Below are 25,105 nucleotides of genomic sequence, written 5' to 3' on the forward strand. Positions count from 1 at the left end.
ATGTTTTGTAGAATTCTGGAGTGAAGCCGTCTGGGCCTGGGCTTTTCTTTGTTGGGAGGTCTTTAATCACTGATTCAATCTCTACTTCAGTTATGGGTTTGTTCAGGTCGTTTGTTGCCTCTGGGCTAAGTTTTGGCAGGTGGTAGAAGTCTAAGAACTTTTCCATTTCTTGGTGATCTTCTGATTTGTTGGAGTACAGTGCTTTGTAGTAATTTCTAATTATGGCCTTAATGGATGCGGTGTCTGTTGTTATGTTGCCTTTTTCATCTTTGATGCTGGTAATTCTTGCCTTCTCTTGTTTTTTCCTTGTCAGTCGGGCCAGTGGGGTGTCTATCTTGTTTATCTTCTCAAAAAACCAGCTTTTTGATTCATTGATTTTGTGTATGGTTTTTTTTTATTTCTATCTGGTTGATTTCCTCCCTTGTTTTGATGATTTCTTGTTTCCTATTGTGTGTGGGGCTCTTCTGCTGTTGTTTTTCCAATTCCTGGAGGTGTGTGTTTAGTTCCTGTATTTGGTGCCTCTCTTGGGCCTTGACATGAGCTCCAATTGCGATGAGTTTACCCCGTAGCACTGCTTTGGCAGTGTCCCACAAATTTTGGAATGTTGTGTCAGAGTTTTCATTGGTTTCCATAAATTTTTTGATCTCATCTTTAATTTCTTCTCTGATCCATTGTTCGTTTAATAGCATATTGTTCAGCCTCCAAGAGTTTCTGTATTTCCTAGGACATTTTGAATTGCTGATTTCCAGCTTCATTCCGTGGTGGTCTGAGAGGGTACATGGTATGATTCCTATCTTTTTGAAGTTATTTAGGTTTGCTTTGTGTCCTATCATGTGGTCGATCCTGGAGAAGGTGCCATGCACTGCTGAAAAAAATGTATAATCTGTGGCCTTAGGGTAAAAAATTCTATAGATGTCAACCAAGTCCAGTTGTTCTATTATTTGTATGAGCTCTGTTGTTTCTTTGTTGAGTTTTTGTTTTGTTGATCTGTCTATAGTTGTTAGTGGGGTGTTAAGATCACCCACTATTATTGTGTGCATATCTATGTCTCCCCTTAAGTCCGTGAGTAATTGCTTCACGTAGCTAGGTGCGTTTGAATTTGGTGCATATATGTTCACAATGATAATTACTTCCTGATGGATCAGTCCCTTCACCAATATATAATGTCCTTCCCTGTCCTTTTTGATGTGTGTCAGATTGAAGTCCACATCATCTGAAATTAAGACAGCTACCCCAGCCTTTTTTTCTCGTCCATTGGCATGAAATATTTGTTTCCAACCTTTCACTTTCAGCTTCTTCGAATCTCTTCTGGTTAGATGTGTCTCTTGTAGGCAACAGATAGTTGGGTGCTGTTTGATAATCCATTCTGTTAATCTATGCCTTTTGATTGGTGAGTTCAGGCCATTTGTGTTAAGAGTTAAAATTGAGAGGTTGTGATTTTGCCCTGCCATACTTGTTTTTGTGGGTGTTGATATCTGTGTAATTGCCCTTCCTTGCGTGGACTTTAGTGGGAAGATCTTCCTGTTTGCCATCTTTGCTTATGATTCACCTCCTTTTTTTCTGGATTTAGTGCATTTCTAAGGAGATTTTGTAGAGCTGGTTTTGTGCTGGCATATTCTTCTAATTTCTCTTTGCTGTGGAAGTATTTGATTTCGTTCTAAATACGAATGAGATCTTTGCTGGGTACAATATTCTTGGTTGACAGTTGTTCTGATTCAGGATTTGGAAGATCTTTGTCCATTCTCTTCTTGCTTGTAAAGTCTCTTCAGAGAAGTCAGCAGTGATCCTGATTGGTTTTCCCCGGTATGTGATCTTTTCTCTGCTTCGTACTTGTCTTAGGATTCTTTCTTTGTCTTCGTTGGAGTGGAACTTGAGCACCATATGTCTGGGTGAAGATCGCTTTGGGTCATATCTGCTGGGAGTCCTCTGACCGTCCTGGATTTGGGCTGGGTTCATGTTCCAAGTGTTTTGAAAGTTTTCCTGTATAATTTCGTCGAGCACCATTTGCATTCCTGACTCTTTTTCCGCTCCTTCAGGAAGGCCAATAATCCTAATATTTGATTTTCTGAGGTTGTCTTTCATTTCTTGTATGGTCTTATTGGCTTTGTTCAGACTTGTCTCCAGCTGTTTCATGAACTGGGTATGTTCGTTTTGTGTGTCTTCTGTTTCAGAGATCCTCTCTTCTGCTGTATTTGTTCTGTTGGTTAAGCTCTCAATTTTGTGCTCTAAGTCAAGGATTTTACTTTTCATTTGTTGTATTTCTGAGGCTATGTGGTTCTTGAATTCCTTGAAGTCCTCCCAATTCTTCTCATTGTCTCTGACATATTTTAACATTATTTTTTTGAATTCCTTGTCTGGTAGATCTTCTATGTCTTCATCTCGCATCTCCGAAATAGACATTGGCTTTCGATCCTGTATTGGTAGGGTGTTGGCACTCTCATCTGGATCATTACCTTTTCTGGTATTTCTTCCCATTGTGTTAGTGTTTCTTTTTTGAGAGACCTAGGCACCAGTGTGCTGAGGGGTCTCCAAGCACTATCCTCTAGAGATCGGAGTCTGCAGGCGTGGAGTAGCAGGGTGTGGGAATTTTCAAGGCACTTTTGGTGCGTCTCCAGAACACTGGACCTCAGGGCGCCACTTCCAGGGCCCAGTGGATTCAAAGCGCACTCTCAGCTCGTCCCCTACAGGTATGCTACCACAGGGCGTGGGAGAGTGAAGGCACTCTCTGTGCGCACCCCCTGTGCGCGGGATCACAGGGCTCGGAGCACTGGACTATAGGGTGTGGGGTGTTCCAGGTGTTCTCTGGAAGCGCCTCCTGTGCAGGCCCGCCCACCCCAGCGCTTGCAGGGGACCGACCGCCCCAGCGCTAGCACGGGACTGCCCAGCCCAGATGGCGTGCTTGGGTTCCTGTGGTATAGCACCGCCCAGCTGAGTGCCAGACCGCAAAGGCACGGGGGAATATCCAATGTGCCTTTTGCCTTTCTCCCAGACACAGTTTTGGCAATTTCAAGGCACTCGCCCTGTGTCTCTAGACGCAGGAGTCTGGGGGTGGGGGAGGGGCGGGGAGAGGAGCACCAATTGTGTTCAGGCTTTGTGCATGCCCCTGGGGGGCCAACTCCCGAAGCCTCCAACCCACCACTGTCCCCACCCAACTCTCTCAAACCTCAGGTTCTTGCAGTCTGCCTCTTCCTCTGGTCGGAATTCTCGCCGCAGGTGTGTCTCCCAGCGACTGCTGTGTCCTTTGCTGTTCTCGGCGGGTGCAGGCGGCTGGAACCTGGAGGCTGCGGCTGGGGCAGGTCCCGGCGGGGCTTGGCGACCAGGGTGGGCGGATGCCGGCGGGTCCCGGTGATTCAGGGTCCTGGTGACCAGGGTGAGCAGATGCCAGCGGGTCCCAATCACCGCTGGTCCTCACGGCCACTGCGTCTGCAGGTCGGTCTCCGGATCGGTCGGCGGCTTTCAGTGTCTGCACTCAGAGGTGACTCAGCAGGTCAGGAGCGGAAAGTCGTCTCCCCTGCTCTTTCTTTTGTTTTTTCCCTGGTTGCTCTTCCGAGTTGTGTGGATTTTTTTGGCTCCACACTGTCCAGGGAACTTCACGTTCTTCTCCCTGTAGTTCTATGCTGCTCCACTTACTCTTTTGTCGCGTTCTAGCCCTCTCTGTCTGTGAGCTCTCTCACAGTCTTCCTCCTATGTCGGCCATCTTGCGAGTCTCTCCTGAGATTTAATCTTTCTCCCTTGTTTCTTTTTTTGAATTTTCTAGTGTTGTCAAGTCTTTTGTCATAGTAATTTTCTTTTGTGGAATAGTGGCCACAATCATAGCATATACTATCCAGAAAGATAACTGAGATATAACCAATCAAGTTCTCCTGTAAGCAAAAATGGAATACTTGATTTAATAAGTAATTGGATGGCTAGTATGTCAAGGATGGCCCAAGGCCTTGGGACCCTACACCTGCGTGGGAGACCCAGAGGAGGCTCTGGGCTCCTGGATTCAGATTGGCTCAGCCCCAGCCATTGTGGCCGCTTGGGGAGTGAACCATCGGACAGATCTTCCTCTCTGTCTCTCCTCCTCTCTCTATATTTGCCTTAAAAATTAATATAGACTATGTAGATTTTTAAGAAATATAGGTAATTATATTACGGGGTTGTTTGTTATCAGCCAATTGATTATATTGTTTATATATTTCAGAACACCCAAAAATAGCATTTTTCAATGATTTGAAGTATGAGATAAATATACCAACCATTGCAAACTACCATAATTTTGGTTATACTGTTAATACTGTTTTGACTGTTGTAATCACTTCTGCATTTATGAATTTTAAAATTGAATCTATAAAACTGAATTCTTTTTGCAGGTCAAATGATTTTATTTTCTCTTTAAAAAACAGGTAGTTGTGTGGTTTATATAATTAACATGCTCCTGCGAAGGTAAAACCTAGAATATGAGAATGACTCATTTGGCTGACCAGAGAGATAACCTACCTTCCAGAGACCTCCTAAATCCATGAGTCATTCGTTTCCAGGTAGTCTGTCTTTAGAGGGAAATTCTGTCTCATCATGCTCTCAGAGCTCTTGTAGCTTTTTGTTATAGTTACTGGCATGTTTATTAAAAAAGTTCTCACTTGCAGGAAGACACTAGAAAGTGTTTTGGATGGAAGATGATTTCTGCAGATGTCCTGAGGCTACAAGTACCAAGCAACGTTGGTTATAACACTGATTACCCTCTGTGAGTAGATCCATGTAGCTTAAACAAAGTCGACTGCCGACATTTTTCTTTTGTGTCTGATCTGTGTGTGTAAAAGGACTTTGACAATTATACTCGAAGGAAATGTGTACTGCTCAAAATATTAAAATAGTTTTAAATTATTTGAAAGGCAGAGAAACAAAGACAGATGGAGATGTAAAGACACAGTTCTTTTTTTAAAGATGTTTTTATTATTTTAAAAAGATTTATGTATTATTTTTATTGGAAAGCCAGGTTTACAGAGAGAAGGAGAGACAGAAATATCTATCTGCTGGCTTACTCACCAAGTAGCTGCAACTTAGCTGAGCTGATCCAAAGCCAGGAGCCAGGAGCTTCTTCTGGGTCTTTCATGTGAGTGCAGGGTCCCAAGGCTTTGGACTGTCCTCAACTGCTTTCCCAGGCCACAGGCAGGGAGCTGGATGGGAAGTAGAGCAGCTGGGACACAAAGCAACACCCATATGGGGTCCCAGCGCTTGAAGAGGGAGGATTAGCCAATCAAGCCATTGTGCCGGGCCCAGACAGAGCTCTTTCATTCCCTAGTTAGTAAAGTCACCTGAGTGCCTGCAGCAGCCAGGGCTGAGCCAGACCAAAGCCAGGAACCTGGAATTTCACCTGTGTTTCCCATGAGGGTGGTGGCGACCTAAGCATTTTTTTTTTAATTGGAAAGTCAGATCTACAGATAGAAGGGGAGACAGAGAGAAAAATCTTCCATCTGTTGAATCACTCCAGAGTGGTTGCAACGGCTGGAACTGAACTGATCTGAAACCAGGAGCCAGGAGCTTCTTCTGGGTCTCTCACACAGTGCAGGGTACAAAATCTGGGCCGTCCCTTACTGCATTCCAGGCCACAAACAGGGAGCTGGATGTGAGGTATAGCTCTGAGGACATGAATCAGTGTCAGTATGGGATCCTGGCGCATGCAAGGTGAGGAGTTTAGCCACTAGGTTGCTGAGCCAGGCCCAGACCTAAGATCTTGGGTCATTACTTGCCACCTACCAAGGTGCACATTAACTGGAAGCTGGATTAAAAGCAGAGGAAAAGGTCAGCACAGGCACCCTGATTTACGATGCAGGCATTCATTCCAAGTGGCATCTTAATTTGCTGTGCCAAATATCTGCCCCAGAAATTTGTAGTTTTATAGTACTTACTTTATGTCTTTTGGAACAAAAGACATGAGCTGGAGTATATTCCTCTATCAAAGACCTCATGCCATCTTCAGTTTTGAATAATTAATTGTGAAGTACAATACACACAGTTCTCTGCACAATACATGCATTCTAGAACATAAGCACACGGAAGGAGTCGTATTTTCAGTGGGCTAAGGGAGCATGTGGTTCAGAAGCTAGTGTTTTTGCAACGCTATGGCAAGCCCAGGAGCTGCTCAATAGGTACGTGTACGGAATGGCATCTTTCGCAGGCTCACAATGGCTGATGAATCCTTGCAGCCTTTATTTATAAACTAAAAATGGGGCTTGTCAGAGTTTGATAGCTAGGGTAGTCATTTTTGTAAACAAAGGTGCTGTAAAATGTGGGTTATTAGATGTTTCAGGTGTCAATGATAATTTCAAAATTCAGCTCTTCAGGTTATTTTATCCTGAAACCAAGTCTTACTTTTGTCTTCTTAATTCCTCACTTTGAATCAAAGGAAGCAAAAGGATTTTTTTTTTGGTGGCCAAAAATGATCGCTGTCTTTAGAGTGACTACTGGAATAAGGAAAGAATATAAGATATTTTGTTTAGGGCCCAGCTCAATAGCATAGTGGTTAAAGTCCTCGCCTTGAACACGCTGGGATCTCATATGGACACCGGTTCTAATCCTGGTAGCCCCACTTCCCATCCAGTTTCTTGCCTGTGGTCTGGGAAAGCAGTCGGGGACGGCCCAAAGCTTTGGGACCCTGCACCCATGTGGGAGACACGGAGGAAGCTTCTGGCTCCTGGCTTCGGATTGGCTCAGCTCCAGCCATTGCGGCCGCTTGGGGAGTGAACCATCAGATGGAAGATCTTCCTCTTTGTTTCTCCTCCTCTCTGTACACTTGACTTTCCAATAAAAATAAATAAATCTTTTTTTTTATATATTTATTATTTAACTTCAGTAATTACATTGTATTATGTGACACAATTACATAGATACTTGGGTTCTCCCCACCCCTCCCCAAACCCTCCCACCATGGTGGATTCCTCCACCTTGTTGCATAACCACAGCTCAAGTTCAGTTGAGATTCCCCCATTGCAAGCGTATACCAAACATAGAGTCCAGCATCTTATTGTCCAGTCAAGTCCAACGGCTTCTTAGGTATACCCTCTCTGGTCTGAAGACAGAGCCAGCAGAGCATCATCCCAGTCAATTGAAAGCTCCAACATACCATCAGCACAAATTTACATCATTATGGAATTAATTGACATAGTAATGAGTAACCAATATGGTAAAAGTAAATGCGAGTTCTTAACCACCTTCTGTGACCACCTCATTGACATTTCAATTTTAGTTTATACACAACATATAACATACATAACATAACATGTTATACATAACATCATATCATCTTAAATTAAGGCAAACATGTGGAAAAATAAATAAATCTTAAAAAAGGATATTTTGTTTAAATTTTTACTTGGACAATGAAATGAAGAACTATTTCAACTTAAAACTTGATTCCGTTTGCCTTCAATTGAAAATCAGATCTTTTCATTAAGAAAAAGATTGCTCAAGGAATAGCTAAGTGAGTAACATTTGTGTGCAGCATTACTTAAGCAGTCCCATCAGAGGCGGCAATATGTCTTAGAGAGGTGGTGTTTATTAGGAAGTCCAATGTGCCCCTCAGATCATCACTGTCACTGACTGCCTCCTCCATGCGTCTCTAGCTATGGCCTGCATCAGCTTCATGCTGTATGCTGTTGCTTCCTGGGTTGTGTTAAACTCACTCGCAGGATTACATCTATTATTGTTCCAGCGTTAAATGTTGAAATTAAAGATTATAAAATAAAAAAAAAAACATATAGATGGGCAATTTTAGCCAACCTATCAAAATATAATTTTACCTTGGTTTCTCTCTAGTATTTATAAAGTGGATTAGATCATGTTGCTACAGTAAGTAACTATTCTGATTTTTTTCTTAGTTTTTAATGCTATGAAGTGGAAGATGCATGTTTTACTGGCAGCATTGTTACGTTCTGGGTTAGTGTCTAGCATTCCCCCCTTTATGCAGTTACACTGCTCCTTATGCTTCAGCATGGACAACAAGCATTGTACACCAAAAGGAATAACAGAGACAGGAATACTCATGCTGTTTTCTCTAGCTGTTGTACTCTGCTCTGTGTATCTGCTTTGTTTTTGTGCGTCTTAACCTCCAGTACAAAGTGATATTGCCGTGGGACTCAGTTTGATATAGTTCGTGAACCAGACGTCATAGATGCTGATCTCAGTTACACATCTCGCACTCCATCATGCTGGAGTGCTAATGTATACATGATTTTCTGTTACTCTGCTCGTTGCTGCCTTCAGGGGTTATTCCTGTCTCTCCTGCTTACTGCAGCAGCATCGGCTATTGCAAGTCCTTAGAATTGCAGTCATAGTTGAATCAAAGTGAAGGCCAGGGGTTGTGAGTTGCTCTTCCAATTCCCTAATTATGCAGATGCAAGATTTGGGGCCAAATTGGAACAACTTGTTCCAAGTCAACTCCCTCACTGAAACAGGTGTGCCATAGCATTTAGGCGTTTATCAGCAAATTCCTTGATATGTGTTTGTGTTAGTTAGCTTGGGCTGCTATGACAAAACCACATCACTTGGAATCTTCAACAATTGGGAATTTATTTTCCCGCAGACCTGAAGGTTTGGAAGTCCCATCCTTATGGCAGCATAGTTTGGGTCTAGTGAGGGCCTCTTTCTGGTTTGTGGAAGGTTACATTCTTCCTGTTTCTTCATGTGGCACAGGGGAAAAGAGAAAGAGGGTAGAGTGCTACAGAGAGAGAGAGAGAGAGAATGAACTTTCTGGTGTATCTTCTTAAAAGGACACTAATCTTGTCATGGAAACCTCACTTCCATGGCATCCAAACCTAATTAGATCCCAAAGTGTTTATCTCCAAATTCATCACATACACATCGAGACAGCATAGTGTGGTCCATAGCATGTTTCATTTATATGCATCTAGGACAAAATTCTCCTATTCATGTGTTCTGAAGGGCAGTCTTTAATTTTTGTATAAACAAATAGTTATGGATTAGATTACACTTTTTAAAAAGACTAATTGGAAAGTCAGATTTCCAGAGAGAAAAAGAGACAGAAAAAAAAGAAGCCTTCCATCTGCTGGCTCATCCCACAAGTGGCTGCAATGGCCTAAACTGAGCTGATCTGAAGCCAGGAGCCAGGAGCTTCTTCCGCATCTCCCACATCTCCCACATGGGTGCAGAGCCCCAAGGCTTTGAGCCATTTTCTGCTCCTTTCCCAGGCTGTAGGGTGGGAGCTGGATCCGAAGTGGTGCTACCAGGACTAGAACTTGTTCCCATATGGGATGCTGGCACTAAGAGGGGAGAGGATTAGTCTACTCTGTCACTTCCATTACTTAGGAATGGAATTCTGGGGTTAAATGATAAATACATGTTTACAAGAAACTACCCAATTACTTTTCAAAGTGGTTGCAACAGTTTATATGCTTGTTACAAGAAATTTGTGGCAATTCCCTTTTTTCCCCATGCACACCTATGATGATTCTTATTGCTGAACATCCTTGTCAACAGTTGGTATCATTCACTTTATTTTTTCATTCAAATAGATGTGGTATTTCACTGTGTTTTCAATGTATATTTTGGAATTTTTAATGACTAATGATGTTGAGCATCTTTGCATGTTTTTATTTACCATCCATACCTCTTTGGTGAAGTAGGCAAACCATTTGCTCCGACTTTGTTGGATAGTTTTCTTATTATTGACTTTGGAATTTTTAACATCTATTTTGGACATAAGCACTTTGTCAGGTACATGGTTTGCAAATTTTTTTTCAGTGCTTTTACTTTTCGGTGCTTAACAGAGTTTTTAATTTTGATGAGTCATATTTATGATACATTTTACTTTAAAAAAATTTGGTGGAAAGTCAGATATACAGAGAAAAGGAGAGACAGAGAGGAAGAGCCTCCGTGCAATGATTCACTCCCCAAGTGGCCGCAACGGCTGGAGCTGCACCAATCCGAAGCCAGCAGCTCAGAGACTGGAGACTCCTCTGGGTCTCCCACATAGTTGCAGGGTCTCAAGGCCTTGGGCCGTCCTTGTCTGCTTTCCCAGGCTACAAGCAGGGAGCTGGATGGGAAGCGGGGCTGCTGGGATTAGAACCGGCGCCCATATGGGATGCTGGCGTGTTCAAGGCAAGGACCTTAGCCTCTAGGCTTTTGCGCCGGACTCGATATATTTTACTTTTTAAAATATGTTTATTTTTATCAGAAAGGCAGATATACAGAGAGGAGGAGAGATGGAAAGAAAGATCTTCTGTCCAATGGTTCACTCCCCAAGCGGCTGCAATGGCTGGAGCTGAGCCAATCTGAAGCCAGGAGCCTGGAGCTTCTTCCAGGTTTCCCACATGGGTGCAGAGTCCCAAGGCTTTGGGCCATCCTCGAGTGCTTTCCCAGGCTACAAGCAGGGAGCTGGATGGGAAGCAAGGCTGTTCGGATTAGAACCAATGTCCATATGGGATCCTGGTGCGCTTAAGGTGAGGACTTTAGCCATTAGGCTATCGCTCTGGGCCCGATATATTTTACTTTTATGTGTTTTTCATATTATATTTAATAAATTTTAAGTTTTTTGTATAAAATTTATTTAAAAGTTGAGGAACTGAGGGAAATACTTTCAGGGATACAGTAGGCAAAGACAAGAAAAGTGAGAGCAAGTAGTTTCTACTTTCGTCTTGTGCCCTCAAGAGGATAGGATAACGCCGCCTATGGCCTGGCTTCTTGTGAGCCTGGGAAGGGGAGTGGTTATGTGATACCACCGCTCCGGCTTCTGGAGACTGCAGTACAACCCGGGGAAGTGGTCATTTGATTGAGAAGTAGGCAGAGTGCCTTACATAGGGTAGGGGCTATGGCGTCAGCTCATCAGTCCAGGCTTGTTGCCTTTGTGTTGTGTCCCCACCACCCCCCCCGAGAATTCCAATTCCTGTTCTTTTTTCTGAAGTAAATCATTTATTTATTTATGAATATAAGCAGCAAATTATACTAGTATTAAAAAGAGAAGTAATTTTATCAAGGCAATCACACTAATTACTTTTTTTTAAGTTGGCTATAATGGGGTATGTATTGATAGACAAAAAGTGGGAAGGGCAGGCTGCCTTGGGGCTTCAGTAGCCCCTGGATACGGGTGGGAAGTACCTCTGGGACTCACTCCTGCAGGCCTCACTTATGCTCCTACTGGACAGTTGGCTTCTCTTTGACCTGGGGAATTAAAAAAAAAATTCTGTTTTATATTTATTACAAACGTGAGGGGGTTGCAGACCCATGGGGGTCTTTGATTAGGATGGAGAGGGTTGGGATGGGGTTGAAGGTTGGTGAGATAGATGTTTTCATCCTTCCTCCTGTGTCACAGGGGGGATTGATGAGGGGAGTGTACCACCCCTTGCTGTCGGACTACATCCGTGCCAGGGGATGGAGATGATCATCTGATGTCACCTTAGAGACCCCAGTGGGGGGAAGAATGCTTTGAGGGTTTCACTTGAGTAATCTTGATTGTTCCAGGGTCAGACTACCTGTCTATGTGATTTTCCCTGAGGTCGGGGAGAAAGTGCAGTGGTCTGGTTGAAGATCCCCCTTAAGAAACCCCACTTGGGAGGTCCTTAAATGTCACTCCAGTGTGTGTCAGCTGGTGGCTGGCCTGCCCCCTGTACCAGTGTATGCAAATACCAGTGGGAGCAGCTGTGTAGCCAGTTCCACTCCCAACGCTGGCTCCCATGTGAACTAGTGGATGCTGTGGCCAAGCTCAGCCCAGCCCTCCCTTGGGCTCAGCTCTTCTATGCACTGGTGGGTACAGCAGGTACTGTGGGCTAGTTGGAGTGACATCAAAGAACCCCTACCAGGCCCACCCTAGCCCCAGTTCTCACACATGCCAGAGGGTGCTATGGCCCAGCTCAACAAGGCCTGCCTCCAGCCCCGGCACTTGAGAATGCCGGAGGGTGCTATGGCCTAGCCCAGTGCCAGCATTGGCATGCACCAGTGGGTGCTGTGATCTAGTCCTGCATGGCCCACTGTGAGTCCCAGCTTTCACATACACCTGTGGGTGTTGTGTCCTAGTCTGGCTGAGCCTGCCGTCAGTCCTGACTCCTACCTGTACCAGTGGGTGCTGCAGCCTAGTCGTGGCAACCTCAATAAAACCCTACCAGGGCCTTCCCCAGCCCTGGGTCTCAGCCATGCCAGTGGGTACAGTGGCCTAGCCCAGCCTGGCCCACTCCCAGCCCTTGCTCTCACATGTACCAAATAGGTGCTGCAACCTAGCCCAATGTCATGTGCCCCCAGCACTAGCTTCTTTGTACACTGGTGGGTGCCACAGCCTAGTTGGGGTGACCCCAAAGAACTCCTAACAGGCCTGCCCAAGCCCCAGTTCTTGTGCATGCTATGGATTGGCTCAGCTCCAGTCATTGTGGCCACTTGTGAAGTGAACCAGCAGATGGGCGATCCTTCTTTCTGTCTCTCCTCTCTGTATATCTGCTTTCCGATTAAAAAAAATCTTTTAAAAAAAGAATAATAGGACTTTTTAAAATTAGAAATACAGAAAGGCATTATCAGATTTATGGAGAGAAAGAAAGACAGAAAGATCTTCAATTCGCTAGTTCACTTTTCAAGTACCGCAAAATCTAGAGCTGAGCCTATCCGAAGCCAGGAGTCAGGAGCTCTTCCGGGTCTCCCACGTGGGTGCAGGGTCCCAAGGCTTTGGGTCATCCCCTACTGCTTTCCCAGGCCAGGAGCAGGGAGCTGGATGGGAAGTGGAGTAGCTGGGACATGAATAGGTGACTACATAGGATCCCACTGCTTTCAAGGTGAGGATTGGGCCATTGAGCCATCGTGCCAGGCCCAAGGACGTATTTTCTTTTTCTTTAAAAGATTTATTTATTTTATTACAAAGTCAGATATACAGAGAGGAGGAGAGACAGAGAAGAAGATCTTCCGTCCAATGACTCACTCCCCAAGTGAGCCGCAACGGCCGGTGCTGTGCCGATCCGAAGCCGGGAACCAGGAACCCTCCCGGGTCTCCCATGCGGGTGCAGGGTCCCAAGGCATTGGGCCGTCCTCAACTGCTTTCCCAGGCCACAAGCAGGGAGCTGGATGGGAAGTGGAGCTGCCAGGATTAGAACCGGTGCCCATATGGGATCCCGGGGCTTTCAAGGCGAGGACTTTAGCCGCTAGGTCACGCCGCCGGGCCCACAAGGATGTATTTTCTTGAAGTTACAGGGTATCTTATCTAGATGGGAGAGAGAGTCATACATTATTGAGATTCTTGTTTCTGAAAATGTGGTAGATTTAGAGACTTTCAATGCCTGATTATATATAAATGGATTTATGGTCAGATAAACACTTCGACTAATGAACACACGAGTGATTCCAAGAAGTTAATGAACATAAGAATATTACAAAAATTATTCATGGATTTCATTTTTGCACCAACATAAACTTATATTTTAATTCAATTTTTAAAAATATTTTTTGAAATGCCCTTTTATACGTTCCAAAATGGAACCTGAAGATAGTAACCAATGTATTTTCACTGCACATAGCTCTAAAAATTGCAGGTAAGGAATGGAAGAGGCACTGTAGTTTGATTGGCATACACACAAATTTCAAAATTGGAAGATGAGGGGCCTGGCGCCATAGCATAGCTGCTAAAGTCCTCACCTTGAATGTGCCGGGATCCCATTTGGGTGCCAGTTCTAATACTGATGCCCCGTTTCCCATCCAGCTCACTGCTTGTTGCCTGGGAAAGCAGTAGAGGATGGCCTAAAGCCTTGAGATCCTGAACCCACTTGGGAGATCCAGAAGAGGGTCCGGGCTCCTTGCTTTGGATTGGCTCAGCTGCAGCTGTTGTGGTCACTTGGGGAGTGAATCAACGGACGAAAGATCTTCCTCTCTATTTCTCCTTTCTGTATATCTGACTTTCTAAAATAGTAAAATTAATCTTAAAAAATTGGAAGATTGTTCGGATTTCACCGTTAGTAGTTATTAGGTGAGTGATTTGAGGGCAAGTCCTGTAACTTTTCTGGGTTTCCATTTCTTGGATTCTTCTTGCTCTATGTTCATCATTCTGCTATAGTGTTTTGCCTGTTCTATAGTAAATTATTTGTTTCTGCCTGTCTCCCACTAGATCAAGCTTTTTACAAGCAAGATTTTTGTTTTATTTATCTTTGAACAGCAGGACATAACACATAAGTATTCAATATTTGATGAGTATGTGAATAAATGTTTCAGGGAGAAGTTGCACTCAGCTAACCTCTTCTTTCCTTCTAGTTTTGTTGTTCAAGATTCCATAAAAAGGTCTGGAAATAATTAAAGGCTGATATGAGAACCATTTCAAATATAAAAGCCTCAAGTTGAAGGACAGTTACAGATTTGTTAAATACATATTAACATTCTAGAGTGTACTTGTGAAGGGAAATTGTTGAGATGGGTTAATTGAGTTTATATATAAGAAAGAAGGTTGTGGCTTATCAAGTGAGAAGTAATTTTTCAGGTCTAGGAATGATAACAGCCAAAATGAATCCCTCAAATGGTAGAAAATTTGGCCGAGGAATATCATTGCTAAACAAATTCATTAGAGCAGAAAGCATTAAAAAACATTTTGAGGAGTGTAGTTCAGTTATGGAAAACCAGGCTCCCGTATTAAGATGCAAGAAACCTGTGAAACATGAGGTGAAAGGTGTTTGTTGATGTAGTGTATCTATTGTCTGAAAAGACTTGAAGCTAGATTTGCAGCAGGAGCAGAGAGAGCAGAAGAGCTATTCTAAATGGAAGAGATATTAACAAAACAGAGCATAAACGCAAGGGAGGGGGAATGAGAAACAAACAGGAAAACAAAAGAACTAATGACTCAAGTTGGTTTAGAGAAGCCCAAATGATTAATAGTGAGTTCTAAGAAAACATCCAGAATGACAATAAGTAATAAGTTGAGACAGTATATCAGACATGAAGGTAGGACAAGGATTTGTTAGACTTAAAAATTGTCACCTGTTTTTTTATTTTGTAGCTTGCTGAATTTTTTTCTTTTTAAAGATTCATTTATTTTTATTACAAAGTCAGATATATAGAGAGGAGAGACAGAGAGGAAGATCTTCCGTCCGATGATTCACTCCCCAAGTGAGCCGCAACGGCCGGTGCTGTGCCGATCCGAAGCCGGGAACCAGGAACCTCTTCCAGGTCTCCCACACTGGTGCAGGGTCCCAAGGCTTTGGGCCGTTCTCGACTGCTTTCCCAGGCCACAAGCAGGGAGCTGGATGGGAAGTGGAGCTGCCAGGATTAGAACCGGCGCCCATATGAGATCCCGGGGCTTTCAAGGCGAGGACTTTAGCCGCTAGGCCATGCCGCTGGGCCCAAGCTTGCTGAATTTTTAATTTATTATTACATTATATACTCAGGGGCACAGCAAATGCATGCTAATTACTACCAGCACAGTTCTCATCTGTTCTCATGTTAGTGTGATATTAGTACAAAGAGAACAGAATTAGTGTAGTTAATAGATATAGTCCTAACAATATATTTCCCTTTCTCTTCTCCCTCCCTCGTTTCTTCCTTCCTTTCTTCCTTCCTTTCTTTTTCGTCTTTCTTTCTTTCTTTCTTTCTTTCTTTCTTTCTTTCTTTCTTTCATTCATTCATTCATTTTTGAGATAACATATTTTTAGCTTACCTTGTAGCCAAAGGCTTTATACTCCATTAAATAACAAGTTCAACAAGGTACAAGTGAAAACACTAGTTCAGTGAGAATCAGGGCAAGGGCCATAAACATTAATCAAATGAAAACATGACCATTTCACACACATATAATAAATTTTATAATAAAGATCATTAAAACTATAGCAGCACATCATTCTTTTTTTTTTTAAGATTTATTCATTTTATTACAGCCAGATATACAGAGAGGAGGAGAGACAGAGAGGAAGATCTTCTGTCTGATGATTCACTCCCCAAGTGAGCCGCAACGGCCGGTGCTGTGCCAATCCGAAGCCGGGAACCAGGAACCTCTTCCAGGTCTCCCACGCGGGTGTAGGGTCCCAAGGCTTTGGGCTGTTCTTGACTGCTTTCCCAGGCCACAAGCAGGGAGCTGGATGGGAAGTAGAGCTGCCAGGATTAGAACCGGCGCCCATATGGGATCCCGGGGCTTTCAAGGCGAGGACTTTAGCTGCTAGGCCATGCCGCTGGGCCCAGCACATCATTCTTTTTTTATTATTATTATTAATTCTTTTGCATTATGTGACATTTTCATAGGCTCTGGGGTTCCCCCCGCCCCTCCCCATGCCCCTCCCCCACGGTGGACCCCCCCCACCCCGTTGCAGCATTACAGTTCAAATTCAGTCAAGATTCTTCTCTTGTAAACAGATGCTAAGCACATAGTCCAGCTGCATATTGTCCAGATGGAATGTACAGCTTCTTGGGGAGACTATTTAGCTGCGATCAACCCCTGGTGGTTTTAATCTTTCTAGTTATGCATCACTGCCAGTCTCGCCACTCCCATTTCAATGAGGTCGTTGTAGAGTTCACTGGTTGACACTGTCCATCATATAGTCTTCATTCGCCCGGTTTTCACTGCCAACATATATCTGAGATGGTTGATTGACCCGTTCTGTCCTCCGTCCTCTCTTGGCTAGAGTTCTGAGTCCAGCTGGTCATCTCCACAATCAGCTTGTAGGTGCAATTCCTGGGCTGGTTTGCTTTTGGACTAGAATTGCTCTGGATCCAGTGGGTGTTGCAGACTACGCTGGTTCTGCCTATCACGTACTCGGCACTTGCGTCAGCCAGTGGGGGTTGCGGCCTAGTCAGGGCAACCCACAATATCCCCCACCAAGCCCACCCCCTATCCTGGTTTGCCTATGTGTATAGCAAGCTAGTCCAGTCTGTCCCACATCCCGTTTACCTCTTATATTTGTCCCTGGGTTTTAAAGCTTAGTTCTGACTAACCAGCTCAGCCAGCCAGCCCCCACAGATGTTGTCGAGACCCGCCCTGTCTAGCCACCCCAACCCCCTTCAAAGTTATCATGTCCTCCCGAGGGAGCAGTGACCCTGGAGGGGGGAACCCATTATTTCCCTCCTGGTTCATTCACTGTCCCGGTTTATGCACTTTTCGGGTGGTTCCGCAATTTGACTCGACAGAACTAGTCCCCAGCGCCAGCTTCTGCCAGCTGGTGTAACGGCTAAGTCCTTACACTCCTCATACCGGTAACCTCGCCCTGACATTCCACATTGTACGCTGGTTTTGTCGCGACCAAACCTGGCCCAACCCACACTCTGTTCTGGTGTTTGGATATGCCAGTGGACTACATGCACTGATTCACCCTGTCCCGTGCCAAATGTATGCCCATGGGAAATTTTCCTTGGCCTATTCTGGGCTGTTTCCTATTGTGCTTCTTGCGCTGACCTGGAGGGTCTGTATCTTGCTGGAGGAGTTGCCCAGGCACCTCCCTCTGAGCCTCTCCCCTCGCCAAGTTATGTGCATACCAGGGGGGTTTTGAGCCAGCTCTTCTAGGTTCACCTCTTGTCCTAGCAGGGACAGTGGCTTAACCTGGCTGGCTTTCACCCCATTCAGGTTCTTGTTATAGGATGTTTCAGCCCAGCTGTGGCACATCTATACCCACGTACAGTTCACAAGTGGCTCAGTGGGGGGTCGAGACCTAACCTAGCCAGTCTCATGTTTACCTTGGTTATCCAGGACACTAGAAGGTGTTGGGGTCCGGCACAGTCCGGTGCATCCATTCCAAGCCCACACTAGTGCCTTGGGAGACTACCACTAATTCTGGATTAGGACACAGCCCCCATTCCCGCACACGTTCCCCTTGGAGGGAGCCTCAACCCAGTCGGGGTATCCCCCTGGCTCCCACCCTGGGCCTGTCACTAGCCTTGGATCATATGCCTGCCAGCGTTTGCTCTGACTCAGCTTGCTGCAGTCCCTCATTTGTCCTAGCTCCAGCCTTAGACATTGTGGCTTCGCATCCTAGATTCAAGCAGAGTAGCAGGTGCAATGGCCCGACTCCGTATCATAAAAAATCTCTGAGCTCCTGGCCAGGCGGCCAGCAGGCAGAGCCTGGCACCACTTGTTGCACTGGCCGCCCAGAACAGAGGGCTGGCCCTCAGTCTCCCTGCTGTGGGTTTGGCCAGTGAAACTCACGGAGATGCCCGCTTCCAAGTCGCGGGAGCAGGGCGGAGCGCGGACTTTCGTCCAGCTCTGAGGCACCCCCCATGGCTGTGAACCTGAGGGCTCTGTTGCCCCCCCACCGGTCTGGGGGGAAACTGCGAACGCGCCCGTGGGGTTTGGCGCGTTTCCGCAGCCGAGTTTCATGGAGCGAGGGCACTCCGGCAGCCCGCCATTCCGCCGAAGTTTCAATCTGCCCCCAACCTAACAATGAAACTCACGGAGATTCCCGCTTCCAAGTCGCGGGAGCAGGGCGGAGCGCGGACTTTCGTCCAGCTCTGAGGCTGCCCCTATGGCTGTCAGCACATCATTCTTAATCTTGGTTTGTCAAAGTTATAAATCTCAAGTTGACAAAACTACATTTGCAGCAATACTGACACACATAATGTTTTTTGTTTTTAAGATTTTAATTCACACTGATTTTTAAAAAGATTTATTTTATTTTGTTGGGAAACTGGATATAAAGAGAGAGGAAGAGACAGAGAGAAGGATTTTCTGTCCAGTGATTCACGTCCCAAGTGGCCTCAATGGCCAGAGCTGACCCGATCTGAAGCCAGGAGCCTCTTCTGGGTCTCCCATGCAGGTGCAGGTTCCCAAGGCTTTGGACCACCTTCAGCTGCTTTCCCAGGCCACAGGTAGGGAGCTGGATGGGAAGCAGGGCTGCTGGGACATGAATCAGTGCCCATATGGGTTCCTAGCAGAAGCAAGACAAGAATTTAACCACTAGGCCATCGTGCTGGGCCCTGTTTTTGTTTTTATTTTTTTCTTGTAGCTTCCAAATGTAAGGGAAGCCATGCTGTATTTATGATTCTTTGGCTTATTTCACTCAAGATGTTCTCCAGTTGCAGCCATTTTGATGCAAATGGTAGAATCTCACCCTTTTTATGCCTGAATAATATTCCATTGCACATACCATTACCATATATTTTCTTTATCTATTCATGAGATGGTAGACATATAGTGAATCCAAATTTTGGTTATTGTGAACAGTGCTGTTTTTTTGTTTTAAAATAAAAATAATGGTATAGCTATCTCTGATGCAGCATAAAGATAACAGATCACTAGAACAAAATAAAGAGCTCAGAAATTAATCCACATATGCAGCTATTTTTTTTTTTTGCTTATCCAAAAATTCTTTTAATTTTTTTTAACCTTACATATTTGATTAGGGTATAAAGGGTCAAGGGCTACAGGAAACTGAGTAAGACCATTGTTTTCATCATATTTCCCCCTGTATCTGGGGTCAGGGGAGAAACAAAAGGAGAAGCCCCACCCAGCCTCCCACACATCTCAGGTCCCCAATGTGGGGCATGCTCCGAGGGTCCTGTTCAAGCAGTTTTGATAGTTCCACAGGTCTGAATTGCTGCCAATCTCACCATTCCAATCGTGATGAAACCTATTTAGAATCCACTGGCTGACATAGTCTCTTCATGGTTGGGGTTCTGAGATCAGCAGTTCAGTTAGAGGGATCTCCAAAGAAACTTCGTCTGAGATGATCCCAGACCTGATTCTGTGTGTGCTGGCCTGTACAGGGCCGAGTACAGGCCATCGCCCCAATCAGTTGGTGGTTGCAATTGCTGGGTCAGTTCTGCCTCCAGCCCTGTCTTCCACGTGAACCAATGGGTGTTGCAGTTCAGCCTGATCCTGCCCACTTCATACTCGGCCCTCACACAAACCAGTGGGAGCTGCAGCCTAGCTGGGATGACTCCCCATAACCCCCACCAGGCCTGCCCGCTACCCTGGTTCCCATGCTTGCCAGTATGTACCGCAGGCCTGCTCAGTCTGTCCCACATCCCATTTAGCTCTCATACATGTCAATGGGCATTGAAGCCTAGTTCAACCCAACCTGCCCTATTGCCCAGCCCACACATCTCGTGGCAGGTGCCTTTCTGTCTAGCCACCCCTGCCCTGTCCTGGTTTTCATGCTCTCCAGTGGGAGTGGTAATCCAAGAGGGAGGTGCCCACTATTTCCCTCCTAGGCCACTCTCACTCCCAGATTATGCACTCTCCAGGTGGTTCTGGAGTTTAACTTGACAGATTTAGCCCCCAGAGCCAGCTTCTGCCAGCTGATGCTGCAGCAAAGGCCAACCAACCCTCACTCATGCTAATTTTTGCTTGCACCAGTTGGAACAGTCAGTCCAACCTGGCTTTTCTCTGATCTAGCTCACATAAGGCCCATAGGTGTTGTAGTCCTGCCTGGTCTGATCTGCCCCCATCCCAACCCACGCTCTCCAGTGGCAGTGGCTGTCCAGCAGGGGAGCCCACATTCCCCCTGTCTGCTTTGTCTACTCTCCCTCCCTCCCTGGTTTTCACATATGCTGTTGGGGTGCTGTGGTCACATCTGGCACAGGCAACCTCACCTTGCATTCATTCTGTAATGTGCACTGGGTTGTGTTGCGACCGAACCTGGCCTGACCCACACTCTATTCTGGTGCTCGGATTCACCAGCAGGTGATATGAACTGGTTCAGCCTGGTCTGCCCCCCACCTATGCCAAATGTATGCTGGTGGGTATCTTTCTCTGACATGGTCTGGGTTGCTCTCTGTCGTGGTTCTTATGCTCACCTGCAGGGACTGTGTCCCAACAGAGGAATTTCCAAAGCTCCTCCATCAGAACCTCTCTATATGCCAGATCTTGCACATACTAGTGGGTCCATGGGCCAGCCCTCCTTGCTGGCCCTCAATCCATTCTGGTTCTTACTGCTGAATGTTTCAGCCCAGCCAAGGCTTGTCCATACCCAGACATTGCTCACACATGGCTCAGTAGGGGCAGAGACCCAGCCTAGTGCGTCCTACATCTATCCAGGTTTTCCAGAGCACCGAATGGTGCTGGCGTCTAGCCCAGTTAGGGGTATCCAGCCCCAGTCCACACTTGTGCCAAGGGAGATTGCAGCCATATTCAGACCAGAACGCAGCCCCCATTCTGGCCCCCGCACCCTCCCATAGGAACCTCAACCCAGAAGGGGTGTACTCTCACAGCTCCCCAACCAAGCCTATTCCAAGCCCTGGATTATTTGCGTGCCAGTGGTTGCTCTGACCCAGTTGGCTTAGCTCCTCACTTGTCTCAGCCTTTGCCTTCAATGCTATGGCCTAGTATCCCTGGCTCACGCAGACAGTCGGTGTAATAGCCCATTTGGCATGACCTGTGCTCCATCCTGAATTCTGTTCTTCCTTGTGAGTTGAGGTTTACTGCCTAGTCCACTCCGCCCCCTTCCATTTGCATCTCAGCCCATCGTGCATCCTATTTTAGGATGCACATTTGGGTGCTGCTGCCTTGATCTGCCCATGCTGCTATTGGTTCCTTTACCTGTAAGTGATGGCAGGTTCCATGGTCACACCTAGCTCAGCCCATCACCACCCCAACTTGTGCACTAGCCAGCAGGACTTGTGTTTACACAGGGTTGGGCCCACACTTCCCCCACAGAATCTACCCCCAGACCTTGTTATCTCACGTGCTGGTTAGTGTCTTGACCCTGCCAAATGTGACCTATCTATTGTTCCACAATTAGTCAGGTACTGGTACCTAGCCCTGCCAGACATGCCCCTATCCATTGCTTTGGTGTGGACTGGTGTGTGGCAGTCAGTGATGCTCTATGCCAACAGCCCAACTCAGGATTCCTAGTTGGGCTGGTGAATCAGTTTGGCCCAAATAGAACTTAAGGATACTCCCCTCCAAACCACCAGGGCTCAGCCCCCATGCTTGTCAGAAATTTCCATGACGCTGTTGCTGGGAATCACCCAAAATTCATCTCTCACCTATACTCACACTGGCTTTATTCATGGGTGTCCCCAGGCAGCAATTACATATCCCAAAAACCCCAGAGCTCACTGCTTGGCAGCCAGCAGGCAGATCCTGGCACCCAGTGGGTGCACTGGCCTCCACAAGCCTAGGACTTGGTCACTGCCTTTCGACAGTGACTTTAGCCTGAGTCCCCAGCATTGGGTCTGGCTGCCACACTGCAGGAAGCTGCTTTTGCCCCAATCCCACAGCCGGACCATGTAGCTAATTTATATTTGACAAATGTACACAGGCCATATATTGGAGAAGGGATAATTTCTTTGAAAGTGGTACTGGCAAACTGGATGTATATACGTGAGAGAATGGAATTAGATTCATTCCTCTTGCCTTATATAAAAGTCAACTCAAGGTAGGTCAGAGACCTAATTTAAGATGTGAGAAGAAAAAGCAGGGGAATCATTCCAAGTAGGTGGTGACTTTTTGCCTAAGACCTCCTAAGGTGTAGGTAACAAAAGCATAACTAGACAGGATTCTATCAAACTCATAAATTTCTGCAAAGCAAAGGAAATAATAGAGTGATAAGACATCCAATTAAATGGGAAAGGCTATTTGCAAGCTATCTATATAAACTATGAGTAATACTCAGAATATATCGGCAACTGAAAAAGTGATCAATAACAGATGACAACAAAATAATACAGCGAAGAAATGGACAAAGGATTTCAATAGACAGTTCTTAAGCAAGAAATATAGATGGGCAGCAAGTATATGAAAAAAATGCTCAACAACACTCACTAGACAACAGGGAAATGAAATGAAAACCACAATGAGATATCACCTCACTCTTATCAGAATGACTTATCTAAGGGAGTAACAAATGCTGGGAAAGATCTAGAGAAAGGGGAACTCTTATGTATTGTTGATGAGAATGTAAATTAGTGCAGGTACTTGAGGAAAATAGTGTGGATATTCCTTTAGAAAACAAGTGGCTTGGGCCCGGCGGCATGGCCTAGCGGCTAAAGTCCTCGCCTTGAAAGCCCCGGGATCCCATATGGGCGCCGGTTCTAATCCCAGCAGCTCCACTTTCCATCCAGCTCCCTGCTTGAAGCATGGGAAAGCAGTTGAGGATGGCCCAAAGCCTTGGGACCCTGCACCCGCGTGGGAGACCTGGAGGAAGTTCCAGGCTCTTGGCTTCAGATTGGCGCAGCACTGGACATTGTAGCCTCTTGGGGAGTGAATCATCGGACAGCAGATCTTCCTCTCTGTCTCTCCTCCTCTCTGTATATCTGGCTGTAATAAAATGAATAAATCTTAAAAAAAAAAAAAAAGAAAACAAGTAGCTAGCTTGGTAAATGATCCAGCAATCTTACAACTGGGAATAAACCCTAATAATAAGCTTAAGCTTATTACATCCAAGAGATATTTCTACCACCATATTTATTTTGTTTGAAACAGAGAGCCAGAAAGTTACTTATTTTTAAAAAAAGATTTATTTTTTGTTGCAAAGTCAGGTATACAGAGAGGAGAGACAGAGAGGAAGATCTTCCGTCTGATGATTCACTCCCCAAGTGAGCCGCAACGGGCCGGTGCGCGCCGATCTGAAGCCAGGAACCAGGAACCTCTTCCAGGTCTCCCACGCGGGTGCAGTGTCCCAATGCATTGGGCCGTCCTCAACTGCTTTCCCAGGCCACAAGCAAGGAGCTGGATGTGAAGTGGAACTGCTGGGATTAGAACCGGCGCCCATATGGGATCCCGGTGAATTCAAGGAGAGGACTTCTGCCGCTAGGCCACACCGCCGGGCCCAAGTTATTTATTTTGATGGCCAAGACAGAGATCTTCCATCTGTGCTTCTCAAATACCCACAATGGTTAGACCTGGGTTAGGCTGAAGCCAGGTTTTGGGAACTCCGTCCATTTCTCCCACCTCGGTAACAGGAACTCAAGTACTTGAGCCATGCATTTGCAGGAATCAGGAATCTGGAATCACGACTTGAATCCAAGTACTCCCATATCAAAATGTGTGTCTCAAGTACCATGTTAACTGCTGTGCTTTTTTTGGAGATTTATTTTTGTTGGAAAGGCAGATTTACAAAGAGAAGGAGAGACAAAAAATAATCATGTGCTGTTTCACACAACAGCTGGAGTTGAGACAATCTGTAGCCAGGAGCTTCTTCCGGGCTGCTACTTTTCCCATGCCATTAACAGGGAGCCGGGTGCAATGGAGTAAGCAGGACATGAGCCAGGGCCCATATGGGATGCTGGAGTCTTGGTGTAGCTTTACACGCTATGATACAATGGTGTCCCAAGAGAGAGCTTGCAGTTAATGAGATAAGCCAGAGATTTCCTGAAAGTGCACCTCAAAACTTAATCTTGTATATCACAGGGTGACTATTAAATACATTCCTTTGCTCTGGTTGAGAATAAATGTGATTGCTGGAGTAAGTTCAGGATAAACTGTTTTATCATAGAGGCTTTATTATAGGATAGTTTCCTACATAAGCCTTACTTTTAAAAAGTCAGAAACACCTGGGTTAGAATTCTCTTATCAGTTGTCTGACCTTGAGCAAAGTACTTAATATCCCTAAACAGCATTAACAAGGAATTCTTGGACCTGGTGCAGTGGCCTAGCAGCTAAAGTCTTCACCTTGCATGCACTGGGATGGCTGCTGGTTCTAATCCCTACAGCTCCACTTCCCATCCAGCTCCCTGCTTATAATCTGGGAAAGCAGTCGAGGACGGCCCAAAGCCTTGGGTCCCTGCACCCGCGTGGGAGACCCGGAAGAAAATCCTGGCTCCTGAGTTTGGATCAACTCAGCTTCAGGCATTGTAGCCTCTTGGGGAGTGAATCACTGGACAGAAGATCTTCCTCTCTGTCTGTTCTTCTCTCTATCTGACTTTGCAATAAAAACAAATAAATCTTTTTTAAAAATTAAAAAAATTGAGGAATTCTTTCCATGACTCTTGTTTATCATATGTCTGGGTTATTCATCTGCTTTTTTCTATATGGTTTTACTTGTTTTCTAATCCTTTGTGTTTTTCTTAAATGCTGCTTTCTAAGACATTTTATCAGTTCCATCTGCCAAACCTTTTATTGAGGTTTTAATTCCTCTTGTCATATTTTTAATTCCCAGGAGCTCTTCTATTTTCTCAGTAGTCTTTAAAATTTCCTCTTCCTGCTTTATGGTTGCAATATCTTCCCTAATCTCTCTGAGCATGTCAGTTGTAGATTTTGTTTTTTAAAGTTTTCTTCTGAGCTTCAGGAATA

This window comes from Ochotona princeps, chromosome X (assembly GCF_030435755.1).
Source record: "Ochotona princeps isolate mOchPri1 chromosome X, mOchPri1.hap1, whole genome shotgun sequence".
Lineage (NCBI taxonomy): Eukaryota > Metazoa > Chordata > Mammalia > Lagomorpha > Ochotonidae > Ochotona > Ochotona princeps.